The sequence below is a fragment of the Piliocolobus tephrosceles genome, chromosome 12 (genome assembly GCF_002776525.5).
Source record: "Piliocolobus tephrosceles isolate RC106 chromosome 12, ASM277652v3, whole genome shotgun sequence".
Classification (NCBI taxonomy): Eukaryota; Metazoa; Chordata; class Mammalia; order Primates; family Cercopithecidae; genus Piliocolobus; species Piliocolobus tephrosceles.
Window position 1 is genome coordinate 25,467,979 of NC_045445.1, and position 16,459 is coordinate 25,484,437.

The following is a 16,459-nucleotide window of genomic DNA, read 5'->3' on the forward strand; positions in this document are numbered from 1 at the left end:
TCCTGGCCTCAAGCTATCCTCCCTCTTAGGTCTCCCAACATGCTGGAATTACAGGCATGAGCCACCATGTCCAGCTCATTATTTACTTTTGTATTTCAGCTTTTTCTCATGTCCTCACATGTGCTAAACAATGCTTCTTCCTAATTTAATACATCAATTTCTGCTGCCATTGGAAGCTTCTGCAAATTGAATGTGTTTACTCTAGCTTGGAAGACATGGATGAATGAAAAGAGTTATGCTTTCTTGCAAATAGTCCAGGAGTGGGAAACAGAGAGACAGCTAGAGCTAAGTTTGGCCTAAACTGCTTAACGTGTGTGAGATTTGGTCTTAATTCCCTCAGTTTCCCTAGGTATTACATGCTCATTCCTCAGCCTCTGCCCAGCTGCCTCACATAGTCCCTCCTTTCTTGACTTTGTTTCTCAGGCTAGATCCCAACAAATCTCACCTGGAGAAACTTGGAAAAATCTAAGCAATAAACTAAGAGTCTAGTGACTGCTGATATATATTTATATATATTATATAGTCTCCCTCAGAACAAAGGGACAAGGAACCTGTGGTGTGCTGGTAAACCGTGAACAACCAACTTTCCAGAACAAAAAAATCTGTGTGTGTGCATGTGTGTGTGTGCATGCACATTTTTACATTGTGTTGATATAAAGGATGAGTAGTACACAATTAAAAAATAGTATACATTACTCCTTATTTTAAATTCCACAAACCAGTTTATTCTTGCAGAATGCTTTTGTTAATTTTTACAAGTTCTTTTATCCATAGTCAATCTATGATTGTGATTGATGAATGAATGCAGTCCCTACATAAACGTGGCTGATATACTCATTTATGTTAATGAGTAGTGAAAGTGAAACAACAAAGATGCATGTCAGAACTTCACTTATTCATCAGTGACGTGGGGAATTCCTTTGTTGAATCAAATAATAGGTTTTGAAGATTGGAAGAACGTGTTCTTTTCTTGGTTAGTCAAAATGTAATGCCTATGGATATAACAGTTTTAAGTTTAATCTGCAGTATTAATGCTTTCTCTATCACTTTCTAAAGTTTGGACTATCAGCAAAACAATAAATCAAGCCTTGATCTTAAGCATTTCACAATTTTCATACTGTAAATAATCCCTACCATGGCTGATGTCAAGCTACAATTGTGATGTCACTGGGTAAAGAGTGGGAGGAGATGCACAGAAGCACACCATTATAGGGTGTTTCCACCATATGGATACTATAGATATAAATAACCGCAAGGGCATAGATAAACAAAATGTAATTCAAGAATTAGAAGGTGATGTGTTTTGACTATTACTTTTGGTTTTAATATAATTTCATTGTAGGTAGACATAATTGAATTTTTAATAATGGCTGTGTTTAAAAACCAGCTTACAGAATTTTTGAAGATATAACAACTGGCTCTTGTGAGCTAGAATATATTAACTCCCAGCACACTGGCAAGAACCAAACTTGTGAAGGACCTATTACGGGCTAGACATTGCATGTGTAACCTGTAAGATTCTTTAGCTCTCAACAGTCTTAATAATAATAGTATATAATCCAATGTCATTGGCTCTTGCTCCATCTGCTTCTTGCAGCATCCCAGTACCATGTTGTGTCTCTCAAACTCTTGACAGTCTCTAGTGGGTATCCCCTATATGATCATGAACATATTTGCTTGCCATGTGCTGTTGCTGCTTTGTTGGACATTAACCACACATTCATCTTGAACTACTGTCTCCCACTGAGGCACTGTTGTTTCCTGGGTGCTGCTGCTACTCTGTTGGAATCTGATTTCTCCTTTTCACCCTGTTGCCTTTCTGCTGAGAGCTGACGACAAAGCACAGGTGTGTTCATGGCCCCAGAACACCTGGATAATTTTTCTCAAAGTAGGAAAAGCATACATCTTTTTCATTTGAATTACATTTTATTGGAAAGTGTCTGATAGCAGGACTGCTGATAACCTTACAATGTTTTTGAATAATCCTTTTACTTTAGAGTAGTTATCTTTTTAGATTTACAGAAAAGTTAAGATTTACTTCAGGAATCTTTAAACTCATGTTTAAAGATTGGGTAGTATCTTGAGGGTAAAATATCTATATAAACTTTTTGGAATCTTCTGCATGGGAGATTTGTCTGTTTCCTCCCATTTATTTATTCAATAATTTATATCAGTATAGATTCATGGATATTTACTTTGAACTTCAAGTTATACCCTAATGTAGTCGATCCTTATTATTCATGGATTTCCTATTTGTGAATTTGCCTGCTTACTAAAATTTATTTGTAAACTACAAATCAACACTTATGGTGCCTTCATGTTCATTTGCAGACATGTGCAGAGTGGCAAAAACTTCGAGTAGTCTGATGTACACCTTCTCAGTTGAGGTGGAACAAGGTGATGTTCTACCTTCTTGTTTGCAGTTCTCATCCTGTAAACAAGTATTCTTTTTTTTTTTTCGTGTATTGATTTTCATGTTTTTCCAAGTTTTGTACTTTTTGTTGGTAAATCTATATTAAGGTAAACATGAATTTAAACTGATGTTTCCAGCTCTATTCTAGCCTCTCCACTTGCTCATCTGTGACCGTCCATTTCAACAGCAAGAAACTTGGCTCTTACCATCTGCTATTCATTTACTTAATTGTTCAATTCTAGTATACTGTACGTGTACAGCAGTATCAGAATTGTTAACCCATACCCCATGGGAAACAACTAATAGAGTATGGTGCTTCTGTGCAGTTCCTTTTGCCTTAACTCTTACAGTCCCCACTCACCTCCAAAGTTACTTATCTCAGCACGCTTTTCCCCTTCACAGCTTTCACTAATACTCTTGAACATCCTTGACTGTTCCATTACTCCCTATTCTGTCATAGGCCATGTGGGATTGGGCTAGGAAATAGAGCCAAATGGCAGATACTTCACAGTGCTTAGGATCCCTGATGACTTAAGCTGTTTTAACACTCCCATTCCATCCGCTGATCAACGTCAATATACCTTATTCCTTCCCTTACCATGATTCTCCTCCAGGAGCCTTCCCAGACCACACAAAAATAGGCTCTTTAGGAATTTTTAAAGTTCGTACCAGATTTACCCAAATGTGTCTGAGTCCTAATTAGAAATAAGCTGTGGCCCCTGCTCTATATATTCCACCTCATTTAATTATATTTAATTATCTTAGAAATAATTCCTAAAATGTATTAAGTGCTTACTATTGTCAGGCATGTTTCCTAAGTATAAGTGTTAACTTGACTAGGTCTCAAAATCTAATGAGGTAAGATCTACTGGTATTCTGCTTTTTTTTTTTTTAAATTTTTTAATTTTTGAAACAGAGTCTCACTCAGTCACCCAGGCTGGAGTGCAGTGGCACGATCTTGGCTTACTGCAACCTCCACCTCCTGGGCTCAAGTAATTCTCCTGCCTCAGTCTTCCAATTAGCTAGGATTACAGGTGCATGCCACCATACCCAGCTAATTTGTATATGTTTTTAGTAGAGACAGGATTTTGTTTTTTGGCCAGGCTGGTCTCGAACTCCTGACCTCAAGTGATCTGCCCACCTCAGCCTCCCAAAGTGCTGGGATTACAAGAGTGAACCACTGTGCCCAGCCTATTCTGCCATTTTACAAGTGGAAAATAGAGACTCAGAGAGGCACTTCTCCCATCCTTATCCATTTTTGACATACAGACATATTTCAATTCAATAAACCTGTACTGGGGCCAGGTGCAGTGGTTCATACCTGCACTCCTAGCACTTTGGGAGGCCAAGGTAAGAGGACTGCTTGAGGCCAGGGGTTCCAGACCAGCCTAGGCAATATAGCAAGACCTTGTCTCTAAGAAACAAACAAAAAGAAAACAACAACAACAAAAGCCCGTATTGAACACTTACTTTCTGCAGGCATTGTGCTAGACACTAGTGAAAAAAAGGGAAATGAATAAATTTCCACAACTCAAGGAGATTTCAATATGTATCAAAATATAATTTCAAATAATATGGAAAGGGAATAAATTGCTTTGTACCTGCCTGGTGTATTAGCCCATTTTGCATTTCTATGAAGGAATACTTGAGGCTGGGTCATTTATAAAGAAAAGAGGTTTATTTGGCTCATAGTTCTACAGGCTGTACAAGCATGGCACCAACATCTGCTTGGCTTCTGGTGAGGTCTCAGGAAGCTTTTACTCATTACAGAAGGGAAGGGGAGCCATCATGTCATGTGGTAAGAGAGGGAGCAAGGGAGACGCCAGGCTCTTTTAAACAATCAGCTCTCCCACGAACTCATTACCATGGAGAGGGCACTAAGCTCTTCATGAGGGATCCTCTCCCATGACCCAAACACCTCCCCCACTACCAACACTGGAGATCACATTTCAAAATGAGATCTGGAGGGAACAAATATCCAAACTATAACACCTGGTTCCTGCTTAACACTCACTGAGGAATACCCTGAGCTTTACCTTATTTCCTTTTGGTTCCCAGACCTCCCAGTCATGTTCAGGTTGGCATTTCCTGGCTTCCTCATCATCCGTTCTTTGTGTCCCCAGTCTAATTAGTAGATTGGTGGGAGGTAGCATGAGAAAGGCAAGGCTTTTCCCTGTGTACCCATTCTTTGCAGCAATCCAGCCATTTGGGCTTTAATTGGCTTCATAGGGCCCCTCAGTGCTTTGTCCTTTGTGCATCAGGAAGTTAATTACTTAATAAACCAAATGGAGTCTTTCAAAAGTGTAGTGTTAGCTCTTCTTTTTCTTAGGGTAAAACTTGGACCAAACTGAAGTACTCCAGTCACTGTGAGAACCAGCTGCCCTGTAATTTTTATTTCTCATTTTATGATACATAGCCATATTAGAGTACCTTCTCCAGAGATAACAATGTATGCATTGCCCCAAATTGGCTGTCACCCAGTAAAAGTCAACACTTAAACATTCTTCCCGTTAGCGCATGTATCTCTGTTCTCAAAAAGAATTTACAGTTCTAAGAAACAGCAATTACCCCAACCCCCAAAAAAAGCCCCAAACCCCGAAGCGATCTCTCTTCCCTTGTTTGTACAGAAATAGGCTTTAGTTAGCAGGCAGCAGGTGGCATGATAAGTTTTTATGCGGGGGAACAGCATGATAAAAGTGGTATTACAGTAGGACTGATCTGGCAATACCGTACCTAGTATTTCTCACACTGTGCTACAATTGCCTGTTTATTTGCCTTTGCCTTTCTCCCTCAAAAGAATGTAAATTCCTTGTAGGGCAATTACTTACTCATCTCTACCTCCAGTGTCTACTACAGAGCTAGTTGATTGAGGAAAGGCTACAGGCAGAAAGATCAATTAAGGATGTAGGAGTAGGGGTGGGAAGAGGCTACTGAGGTAGTCCAGGTACGTGTGGTGATAAAAGCTGGGATGAGAACAAGATCTGAGGGATATTTTGTAGGGACACATGCCAGGATAACATGGATGAAAGGGCGAAGAATATAAGAGGACGTCAGGATTTTGAACTTGAAAAATCAGAAAATAGGCAGTATTGTTGGGTTTTAGGGAGAAATAAGTAATACATCTTTGTTCCTCTCCTGAGTTCTGAAACAAGTGAGAATTGAGACAGTAAGGAAATGAAGTTCAAGATGTGATTAGTGTCCTGTGAATTATGCAGATTTCCCCATATGGTAATCGGCACACCAGGACAACTGTAGCCTCCCCTTCCAGGAGCACAGGTCATCCTGTAAGATTCCCATATGGCTGAGAGCAACCTAAAACACTCTTTCAGGGCAGGCAGAGGTGAAAGAGAAAGCCGCAGAACAGGGATCAGCCAACTTTTAGTACAAAAAGCCAGATAGTAAATATTTTAGGCTTTGCAAGCTATATGGTTGATCTCTGTCACAACTACTTGCCCCCGATGCTGTGGTGTGAAAGCAACCATAGACAGTTGGTAATGGAACAAGCATGGCTGTGTTCTAGTAAAACTTTATTTACAAAAACAGGTGATGAGCTAGAATTGGTTCACAGGCTGAAGTTTTCTGACCTCTGGACAGATGGAACAGAGTTGTATAGTTTCTTCATCAGCCTCACTAGTAAGCTAAGTCACACCTTGAGGAAAAGGGAAGGAGGTGCCCCAGAAAAGCCAGGCATGTTATCCTAGTGGTGACTCCATCAGGAAAACAGGAGGCCTGGGGAATGCAATGGCCTTCTAACAGATACCATGGACAGAGAGAAAGTAATTTGGAAGAGAAGGTTTGTGGAGAGATGCTAATCTTGGAAGGTGTGGAGTTTGAGGTGACAGCAGGACATCCAAGTGGAGGTTACCTATAGCCACAGTGATGTGGGGATCTGGCTTGTTCTGACTTGTGAGAGCCAATTGTGCACATTGTGCAATTTTCAACTCTGTGTTCAGTGACCTCATATTGGTAGCTTGAAATTGGCCATGGTTGGAATATTGATAGCATGGAAATTGGCAAAAGCTAGAAATCAGAGTCTGCCTTGCACCCACCGTCATGAGCCAATTGTTAAACACTTACCAGCACATTATTGCATGTAGAAGATGTGAATGCAGATCTGAAACACAGTGCAGGTAGGACCCAATAGGAGAGTCATCTGCATGATGGAGAGAGCTAAAACTTTGGGAGTGGCTAAGCTTACTGAGCACAAGGCAGAAAATAGCCAAGTAAATGAAACCAAATACTTGAGAAATATTCACAGTTTGGGGTCAGTAGAATAAGTGGATGGCAAAGGCTGGGAAGAGAGATGGGAGAGGTAGAAGAACAAGGAAGAAGCAGTGCTAGAGTAACTGGCCATCACTCACTACCTATGATAGTAGGGCTCTTGGAGAACATATCAAAAAAAGACCATTTATCTTTGTTAATTACAAAACAAGAAGCCCTCATCCTCCTGAATAGGCAATTTGAATGGAGGGTGGAAAAAGAGACTCCTGGGATTCTGTGGACCTTCCAAACAGACCCAAAATTTGTCCCTCTAAGGCTTCCCTGGTACTACATGCCGTTTCAGTCAAGATCAAGGGGGATAGAATTTGGCACGTGATATAAAGCCACCCAACACTAACTATTTAAAGCCCCCAAATTTTACATTATTTCTCTTTAACTCATAAGAAATCTAGCTGCTATTGTGGTTTATAGCCTTAGACTATATTCCTAGCTGAGAAATATAACAAGGGGTTTTCCCCCTAACAAGAAAAAAAGAAGAATCTGTTGCCTAATCTCGTATACTAGAGATCAGCTAATGCTTACACTAGCTTCAGTGGTCTTCTGGTTTCCAGGTAAGCCATACCTAACTCTAGCAAAGACGTTGCCGGCCGGCGCTGTGGCTCAAGCCTGTAATCCCAGCACTTTGGGAGGCCGAGATGGGTGGATCACGAGATCAGGAGATCGAGACCATCCTGGCTAACACGGTGAAACCCCGCCGCTACTAAAAAAAACACAAAAAACTAGCCGGGCGAGGTGGTGGGCGCCTGTAGTCCCAGCTACTCGGGAGGCTGAGGCAGGAGAATGGTGTGAACTCGCGGAGCTTACAGCGAGCTGAGATGCGGCCACTGCACTCCAGCCTGGGCGACAGAGCGAGACTCCGTGTCAAAAAAAAAAAAAAAAAAAAAAAGACTTTGCCCTCTTCCCATGGGATTCTTAAACCTGTAAAAGTCCTACTTCTTTTGTAGTCTAAATACCCTAGGGTGCTTCTCCTGACTCTGGAGCTCGCTTTTATCTCTGTTCAAAGCTAAATCCCTGTAAGGCCCCAGACACCCCAAAGAAAGGTCTTTTCTTGCATATCATGGACCCATACCCAAGCCTGAGAAACCAGATGAAGCCATATTTAAAGCTCCAAACCCCAGTGCTAGTGAGGCTCACCACAAACTTTGGTGTCTTAACATAATGCTTTGGTCCACAAATAACACTCTTTGTGTTTATTTACTAAGTTTTCTGGGCCATATTGAAGATTTTTGAGGCTAGTCTGTCTACCTGTCTACCCTGCTTGGCTCTAACCAATTGAGAACAAACACAAGGAATTAGATGTAGATCAATGTCTCCTCTTTAGTATTTTTTTATTAGTAACAATAACTAAAATTTATTAATGGTTTTCCAGATATTTATTTGTATCATATTACCTAATCTTTATACCTATGAGGTAAATATGATTAATATTTTCAATATAGAGAGGAGGAAATTAAGGGACAGAAATCTTGAACAACTTATCCACAGTCACACAGTAGGTGTCAAAGCCAGAATGAAAACCCTAGTGGTCTAAGTCCACACACTCCACCATCTCTCTGCTTATATCTAAAAGACAAGATTCTCTGTTAAAGATTGACCAGAGGATAAGGTTTAGGCATGAGATAAAGTGAGACTTCTGACTACCCCAAGTTAAAATTAGCTGTAGTCTTAGAAGCTGGAGAATGGGAGACCTCTTTTGCAATTTAGAGTCCTCACTCAGATAGTCTTACAAAATGGAGACCAGGAGCTGAAAAATGCTAGAAAGAAAAGAGACAGACCCACATTATTCTTTCAATGAAGTGACTGTACTTTCTGGTTAAGTTTGCCCATTCTGTGGTGGAGAGGAGCAAATGCAGAATTCTAGCTCAGTTCCCTCCTAGGTATTGGAGCAGTTGTCCCTCTCCTCCATGGACATAAGGAAACAGGGAATTAGTATTCCTTGGAGCCATCAGCATGGTGTTCAATCTTTTGCAAACCTGTGATGATAATATATGAAAAGTGGCTGTTATATAGTAGGTATTTGATGCAGGTTACATCCTGTTGACGCCAGTCCATTTAAATTGATCCAGTCTGCTTATACACATGCACAAGACAAGACATTTCTTCCCTGGCTTTCAGCATTTGTCTCTCCTTACAGTCTATTAAAAGCTCTGACTTACAATTCCTTAATCTCACCTATTGTGATTCCTTGTTCTATCTCTCATTGAAGGAGATCAGATAATAAACAAAAAAAAAAAGTGCTATAATGTCAGGTAAGTGACATTAAGAAAAGAAAACATGGCAATGGGACAGAGAGTGGCTGATGGAATGGGCAACATTAGTAGAAAGGTCATCAAAGAAAGTCTCTCTGAGGAGGTGACATTTGAGCTGAAACCTGAGTGATGGGAAGGACTCATTCAGGCAAGGATATGGGAGAAGAGAACCCCAGATGGAAGTAATGGCAGGTACAAAGTCTCTAAGCCTGGAATGAGTGGGCAGGTCTATGGAACAGAAAGAAAGCCAGTGTGAATGGAGCAGGCGTTGAGTACATAATTTGGAGATGAAGAAGCAGGCAGAGTTCGGATCACTCAGGGTCTCATGGAGCATGATCGGAAGCTTAAATTTGATTCCAAGGAAAGTGGGAAGCCCCTGTTGGGTTTATCACTCTGACTTCTGAGATTTGCCTCAGGGTCTTCTTGTTTCCTGGCGTCCTGCTTCTTCCTGTAGCAAATCCTGTCCGGGTTTCACTGGCCTGGAGAAGTGATTAGCTCCCCAGTGATCGAGAATCATCCTTTCTGTATGGTCACTGCCACTCCCCAATTTCACCTCTCCCTCTTCTGACTCTGAGGGAGAATTCCCTGTTGCTCTCAACAGAGGGACACATACAGAATTTGTGGATCTGGTAAGAAAAAGAATTCCCCTTAAATGAAAGGCCACATGAATCTTCCCAGTGTAGGTAAGTGCAATTTTTGCAGCAGCACCCCTTAGACACATGCATGAAGGTGTAAGCTGCCAAGGTTGGGAAAAGTCCCCAGGAAGGCCTCCATCTCAGAGGAAATTCATAGGAGATATCTGAAATACCACTGATTTCCACATATACTTATGAGATATCAGAATGATGGAAGCTGTTGGTGTCTAATAAGAAATTTTGAAAAAGACAAGCTAGATACAAATCTGAGATTTCTCAACATCTCCAGCTGGGTCCAAAGGACAAAGACTACGTGTGGTGACTGAGTCCTTGGAAAGGTGATCTCTGTAGTGCAGTATGGAATTTTTGAGGATCTAGTGGAGTGGGATAAAATTCCCCATAGAACTCTCTAGTTCCCCCTTCTCAGATTCTATGTGCACAAAACTGCCTTCTTATTGCCAAAAACAACCACTTCCATTTGTACTGTACTCTCCAGCTCATCAAAGTGATTTCAAATATCATGCAAAACAATGCTAAGTAGTAAATATTCTCTTTTATACAGGTAAGAAAACCAAGGTCCAAGGAATTAAGTTACATGAATCTTTGAACCTAGGTTGATATGGATGCAGTTCATCTTCATTTTCACTTCTATAGAGTTGTTTTATGAGTTCAGTTTATTTCCTGAAGAACTAAATAGTGGGCCCAAGTACTCTGGTTGTTGGATAGGTTCATCCCACCATCATGTATGAATAACTTGGAGGTCCAGGCTGTGTCTGTTTATTGTGAGTTTTGCTATTGTATCAGTGCCCTGAGGCTACGGAAATTGACAGAACCAAGATCTTGTAAGGTAGAGTGCCAGAACTTGAATTGTGGTGACTCCACCTAAATGCAGACACCCTCAAAAGGCCTGGCTGGAAAATAATCTGCTGACCTTTTCCAAGCTGTCTTAACTGCAAGATCACTCAACTGTTTCCACTTTGTTTTGAAGCTGCTTAAAAAGGAGCAAACAGCTCTAATCTCTCTTAGCCGGTTTTCCAGCTGGAGACGCAGAATAGCATGGGGAGCTGATTAAAATGAGGTGGTACTTTAAAAACCAGGAGCCAATTGACCTTAACTGTGTTTCTTTCTGCTTTTATATGTTGTTGTTGAAACTGCAGGTAAGTGATTTGCTGGCCCTGGCTCTAGAGAGGTTTTATATATTGTTCGTGTGGTCATAATTCTCACCCATTTTCCTTTCATACTTCTTAGGTAGGGAAGTAATTACGGCTTTGGGCTCCTGCTTTTGGGGTATTATTATGTGAGTCACTAAAAAGCCTACCCTGTCTGTCTTTTTTTCTTCCTTCCTTCCTTTCTCCTTTTAATGTCTCTTTGTTCAGAAGAAAGAAATCAATTTTTGAATTGATTTCAAATTGCATTTGAATTTGGAAAATTAAAACAGATGAACAGCAAAATACCATTATTTTTAGAGCTCATAAGACAAAGCCTGACTGGCTTGGGGTTTTTGACTGTTGGTTCTTATAACAAATGGCTCCTTTAAGATGGCACCAAAGTCAATACTAATGGTTATTATGATTAAGTACAGCTCCCTTGGTGTCCGTTTCCTGCTCTTTGGCTTTCCTCCCCTCTGTCCAATGCACATACATGGTTTCTGTAAAGTTAAGTGCATCTGATATACACACAGGCCAAGTAGAGAAAGTTTGTAGCTGACCCCTCCACCTCCCTTTGTATGTCTTTCCTCTGCCTAACAACTCTGACTTCCCCTAGGCCTCACCAGGCGCCCACCCGTCCTCACCATGCAGTTGCCCCTCTTCTGGCCTACATTTACTCTCTAAAAGTCTTGTAAGCTTAAGGCATCTCAAGATTCTCTTCCCATCACCCCTTTCCTGAAATCGCTTAGCCTGGGCCCTGCTCCCAGCTAAGTCAATGCTAAGACAGCTGATATGGTTTGGCTCTGTGCCCCCACCCAAATCGAATCTTGAATTATAATCCCCACGTGTTGAGGGAGGGACCTGTAATCCCCACATGTCAAGGGAGGGAAGTGATTGGATTATGGGGGTGGTTTCCCCCATGCTGTTCTTGTGACAGTGATGAGTGAATTCTCACGAGATCTGATGGTTTTAAAAGTGGCAGTTTTTTCCTGCACTCTCACATCTCTCGCCTGCTATTTTGTGAAGAAGGTGCCTGCTTCTCCTTTGCCTTCTGCCATGATTGTAAGTTTCCTGAGATCTCCCCAGCCATGCAGAACTGAGTCAATTAAACCTCTTTCCTTTATAAATTACCCAGACTTGGATATTTCTTTATAGCAGTGTGAGACTGGACTAATACAACAGGTGAATGATAAGGTCAAATGCCCATATTAAAGGTACACAATAGTTTTCAATGTAATGTGTGTCTTCTATAGCATGAATCCAAAGGTGTGACTGATGGTACAGTTTTCAGGTGCTTCTAGGACATCCTAGAGACAAAGCAGGGGTACTATTTCAGGCATCTTTCATAATACCAAAATAATTCATGTCTATTCAGGACTCTATCAAATACTTTCTCATTAATTATTTTATTCCCCCCCCAAGAAGCATTATGAGGTAGGTGATATTAATTCAGATAAAAATGAGAAAAATGCGGCTCAGAGAGGTTAAGTGATTTGTCTGACATCACACAGCTTGGAAATGACCACACTGCAACTGGAACCCAGCTCAGCTGACTTGAAATTCTCTGTGTTTTCCGTTCTGTCACATGGTCTTATAATACTTTATTCCAAGAATTTTTGGAGTACTAACTGTGCCAAGTCCTGTGCGGAATACAGTAGGTGGGTGAAACAGGCATGGATGGCCTTGTCTTCACTGGAGTTTATTAAACTCTAAGTATGGTGATGCAGACAAAATGAGTTAATAAATATATCTTTAAAATTACAAATTATGGGAAATGCTGTGAAAGCAAGTGGAAATGAGGAATAATGGTAAGGGAGCTTTCCTTATAGATCTCTTGGAGATGGTGACATTTAGGCTGAGGCCTGAAGACTGAGAAGGACCTAGTAATGAGGGGTGGGAGGAAGAGACCAGACCAGGTAGAGGATGTACAAAAGTCCTCGAGGCATGTTCGCAGTACACAGATCGTTGCCTATCCCACCTACTTCATGTCCTTGGGAGCCATGTTCTGTACACACAGATGCTCACAATGCTTGAGGAAGTCTTATCAGGACTTGTCACACTATCATGCCAGTCATATACAAAAACTCTCTTACACAATGTGTTCATTTCCTTCTTGCTATAGGAAGGCCGTTAGAAACCAGGCGATTCTTCAAGAGAACTTTGCAAGGTTTCTGGTGAAGGTGGGCATTTCTCTCCAAGCTATGCTTCTAGCCTCATCTGTAATATTCACAAATATTGTGTCCCAAGTATAGGATTGTGGATGGCTCAGCCAAACCCATCCCCACTGCTGGAGACACAGCTCACAGGGGCCACACTGACAAGGGACCACCAGGATGTGCCCAGATGGAACTTTGTGTGTGAAAAACAGCATACTGAGCAACAGGTTGTGTGTCTTGGGTTTGCAAAAAGAGAGGATTTGGGCATCTTTTGCCAAGGGGGTTCCATCACACTATGATGATGCATGCTTTGCAATTAGTGTTTCAAAAAACTCTTAATAATGCAAGGATCTTAGGTTAAGCTGTCTACCTGACTCACTGCTAGTCTTCAGTTCTAGATGTTTCTAAACCAAACGTTTATTTAATTAAGCCCTGGCTGTGTGCCCCTTTTTATGCCAGGCCTTGAAGTAAATGCAGAAGTATAACCATCACAGTCCCTGCCTTTAAGGAGACTGCAGTCTACAGGAGGAGACAAAACGTACATATGTTTAACAATTACAAAGGGGCCCCGCCCCCGATGACGCGAGGCGCCAAGTGCGTGGGGATTCCCACAGCCCTGGCCACTACCCGGCCTGCCCCACAGCAAGATGGCGGCCTGAACGCAGCTGGCAACAGTAGAAGGAGCTGTTGGCTAAAGGAAGTGGAGGGGCCGTGGGATGCGGAGAGCTGGGGGCTAACTCCCGGACAGTGGAAAAGAAAGAGCTGCCGACAAACAGATGCAGGTGGAGGAGGTGTCACCTCCCAAAATGACCAGTGCAGCCCCTGCTAAGAAACCCTACCGTAAGACACCACCAGAGCATCGGGAGCTGCGACTGGAAATTTCCGGATCCGGGTTTGAGCAGGAGGAATCCCTGACTGACTTGGAAAGGATGAAGCTCTTGCAACAGGATAATGAAGAGCTTCGTCAGCGCCTGGCCTCGGCCACGAGATGCACTGAGGTGCTGGAATGTGAGCTGGAAATTGGGCAGGACTGCCTGGAGCTGGAGCTGGACCAGAGCCACGAGGAGCTGGACAAGTTTAAGGATAAGTTCTGCAGGCTGTCGAACAGCTACATGGCTTCCCAGCAGACCAACCAGGAGTTGGAGGACAGGCTGCACACACTGATCAAGAAGGCTGAGATGGATAGGCAGACGCTGAACTGGGAGATCATGGAACTGACCAACAAGCTGCCTGGATGCCAAGAACACTATCAACAAGCTGGAGGAGCTCAACGAGTGGTACCAGGGGGACTGCAACCTGCCTGTGCAGCTCCTCAAGTGCAACAAGTCCCACTTCCAAAACTATGAGTTCTCCCATCTGCCCTGTGAGCTACAGGATGTGGTTCGGAAACATCTGCATAGTGGTCAAGAGGCCGCCAGCCCGGGTCCTGCTCCCAGCCTAGCCCCAGCAGCTGTGGTGCCTACTTTGGTCATTGCCCGAGTGTTACAGAATCCAGAGTCTCTGCTGCTGAATTCAGCCCAGTCAAGCAGCGCTGGGCGCCCCGTGGCTGAAGATGTCTTTGTGCATGTGGACATCAGTGAAGGTGCCCCAGGTAATCCAGCCAGTCCCCCGGCTCCTGGCAGCCCCACCCCCCAACCCAATGGGAAGTGCCACTCTCTGGGTACTGCTGGGGGCTCCCCGGAGGAAGAGCTGCCCCTGCCAGCCTTTGAGAAGCTGAGCCCCTACCCCACCCCATCTCCACCATACCCACTGTATCCTGGCTGCAGGGTAATAGAGTTCTCCAAGGATAAGGTTTGGATCCCCTGCAACAGCCGCCTGCTCAACTGCACTTACGCTACCCGCCAGGCCATTTCACTGAGCCTGGTGGAGGAGGGGAGTGAGCGGGCCTACCCCAGCCCCGTGCCCAGCACCCCTGCCTCAGCCTAGACCTCACCCAACCACCAGCCCAGCTCAGTGCCCCCAACACCCAGTGCCTCAGCCAGGTCGGTCACCTCTGAAGAGGACCTGCTGGCCAGCTGGCAGTGGGCATTTGTAGACCATACTCCGCCACCTGCCGCTGTGGCTCAGGGTACAGCCTTTGAATGTGACGCCCTCCCTGAGCTGCAGCGCCATTTTGCCCATAGCCTTGCTGACAGAGATGAGGTGGTCCAGGCACCTTCTCCCCGAACCAGAGAGTAGGCTTTTGCTTCCCAGGGAACCTGACTCTAGCTTTCCCAGGGAGGAGGAAGAAGAGCTGAACCTGCCCATCAGCCCTGAGGAAGAGCGCCAGAGCCTGCTGCTCATTAACAATGTCACAGAGGAGGGTCCTGGCACTTCCCACACTGAGGGCAGGACCTGGCCACTCCCCAGCTCCAGCTACCCCCAGCGCAGCCCCAAAAGAATGGGGGTTCACCACCTGCACTGCAAGGACAGCCAGATCCAGGCCCAGGAGCAGGGCAACCAGCTCTACCAGGGCCTCTGTTGGCCTTCCTGCCATTGCTGCATGGGAACTGCAAGGAGGCCCCACACCTTGGCAGCTCAGGGTCCCCAGTCCAAGCCCTTGACCTCTTCTCTATCCAGGCCTGCACAGCTGTTCCCTGTGTGAGTGGGGTTGGGCAGTGGGCCGCACCAGGCCTGTCAGCTGCGTTGACTTTGACCACAGAGGCTTGCCTCATGGTTTTCCCCTTTTCTTAGAATATTTATTCTCCAGAGGTAACATGCAGTTGGGTCTCAAGACCTTTCCTCCAATCAGCCCAACCCAGCCCAGACTGGGCTGTTCTGGGGAGCTGAAGAGTTTATCAGTATTCATCTTCCATCGTCCTTTCATAGTCAAGTTTGTTATTTTGTTTTTTTGGGGGTGGATGTTGTTGGAGTTATTAATCTCTAATTTCTGTTTCCTACCTGTTTCCCTTCCCCCCAGTCCTCTGCTAGAGCTGTTAGCCACAAGGGGCCCAGCACAGCTGGCCTCAGGGATGAGGGAGAGGACCGACTCAGGGCTCTCCTCAGCTGTTTCCTCCCTCCCTCTGGAAGGGAGGGTGGGGTTCAGGGGTCTCAAGCTGGGCTCTGGGTGAGGCCTGGCCCCTCCTCCCAACACTGGCTCTAGACTGTTACTCCCAGCTTTGGGAAATTTTACTTTTTTTTTTTTTCTTGAGATGGAGTCTTGCTCTTTGGCCCAGGTTGGAGGGCAGTGGCGCCGTCTTGGCTCACTGCAAGCTCCGCGGCCTCGCAGGTTCACGCCATTCTCCCGCCTCAGCCTCCTGGGTAGCTGGGACTACAGGCGCCCGCCACCACTCCTAGCTAATTTTTTTGTATTTTTTTTTCTAGTAGAGACGGGTTTTCACCGTGTTAGGCAGGATGGTCTCCATCTCCTGACCTCGTGATCCACCCACCTCGGCCTCTCAAAGTGCTGGTATTACAGACCTGAGCCACCATGCCCAGCCGAAATTTTCAGTTTGATGACTATTTTAAAATCAAACTATTTTACTGGTTAAAAAAATTAACCGGGCGTGGTGGTGCATGCCTGTCATCCCAGCTACTCAGGAGTATGAGGCAGTAGAATCGCTTGAACCCGGGAGGCGGAGGTTGCCTCCCATGGGTG

General features: G+C 44.1%; 1 pseudogene; it reads left to right on the forward strand.

Annotated features, from left to right (window-relative positions):
* The first annotated feature begins 13,360 nt into the window (after positions 1–13,360).
* Positions 13,361–15,425, forward strand: LOC111531539 (annotated as a pseudogene).
* Positions 15,426–16,459: the final 1,034 nt, after the last annotated feature.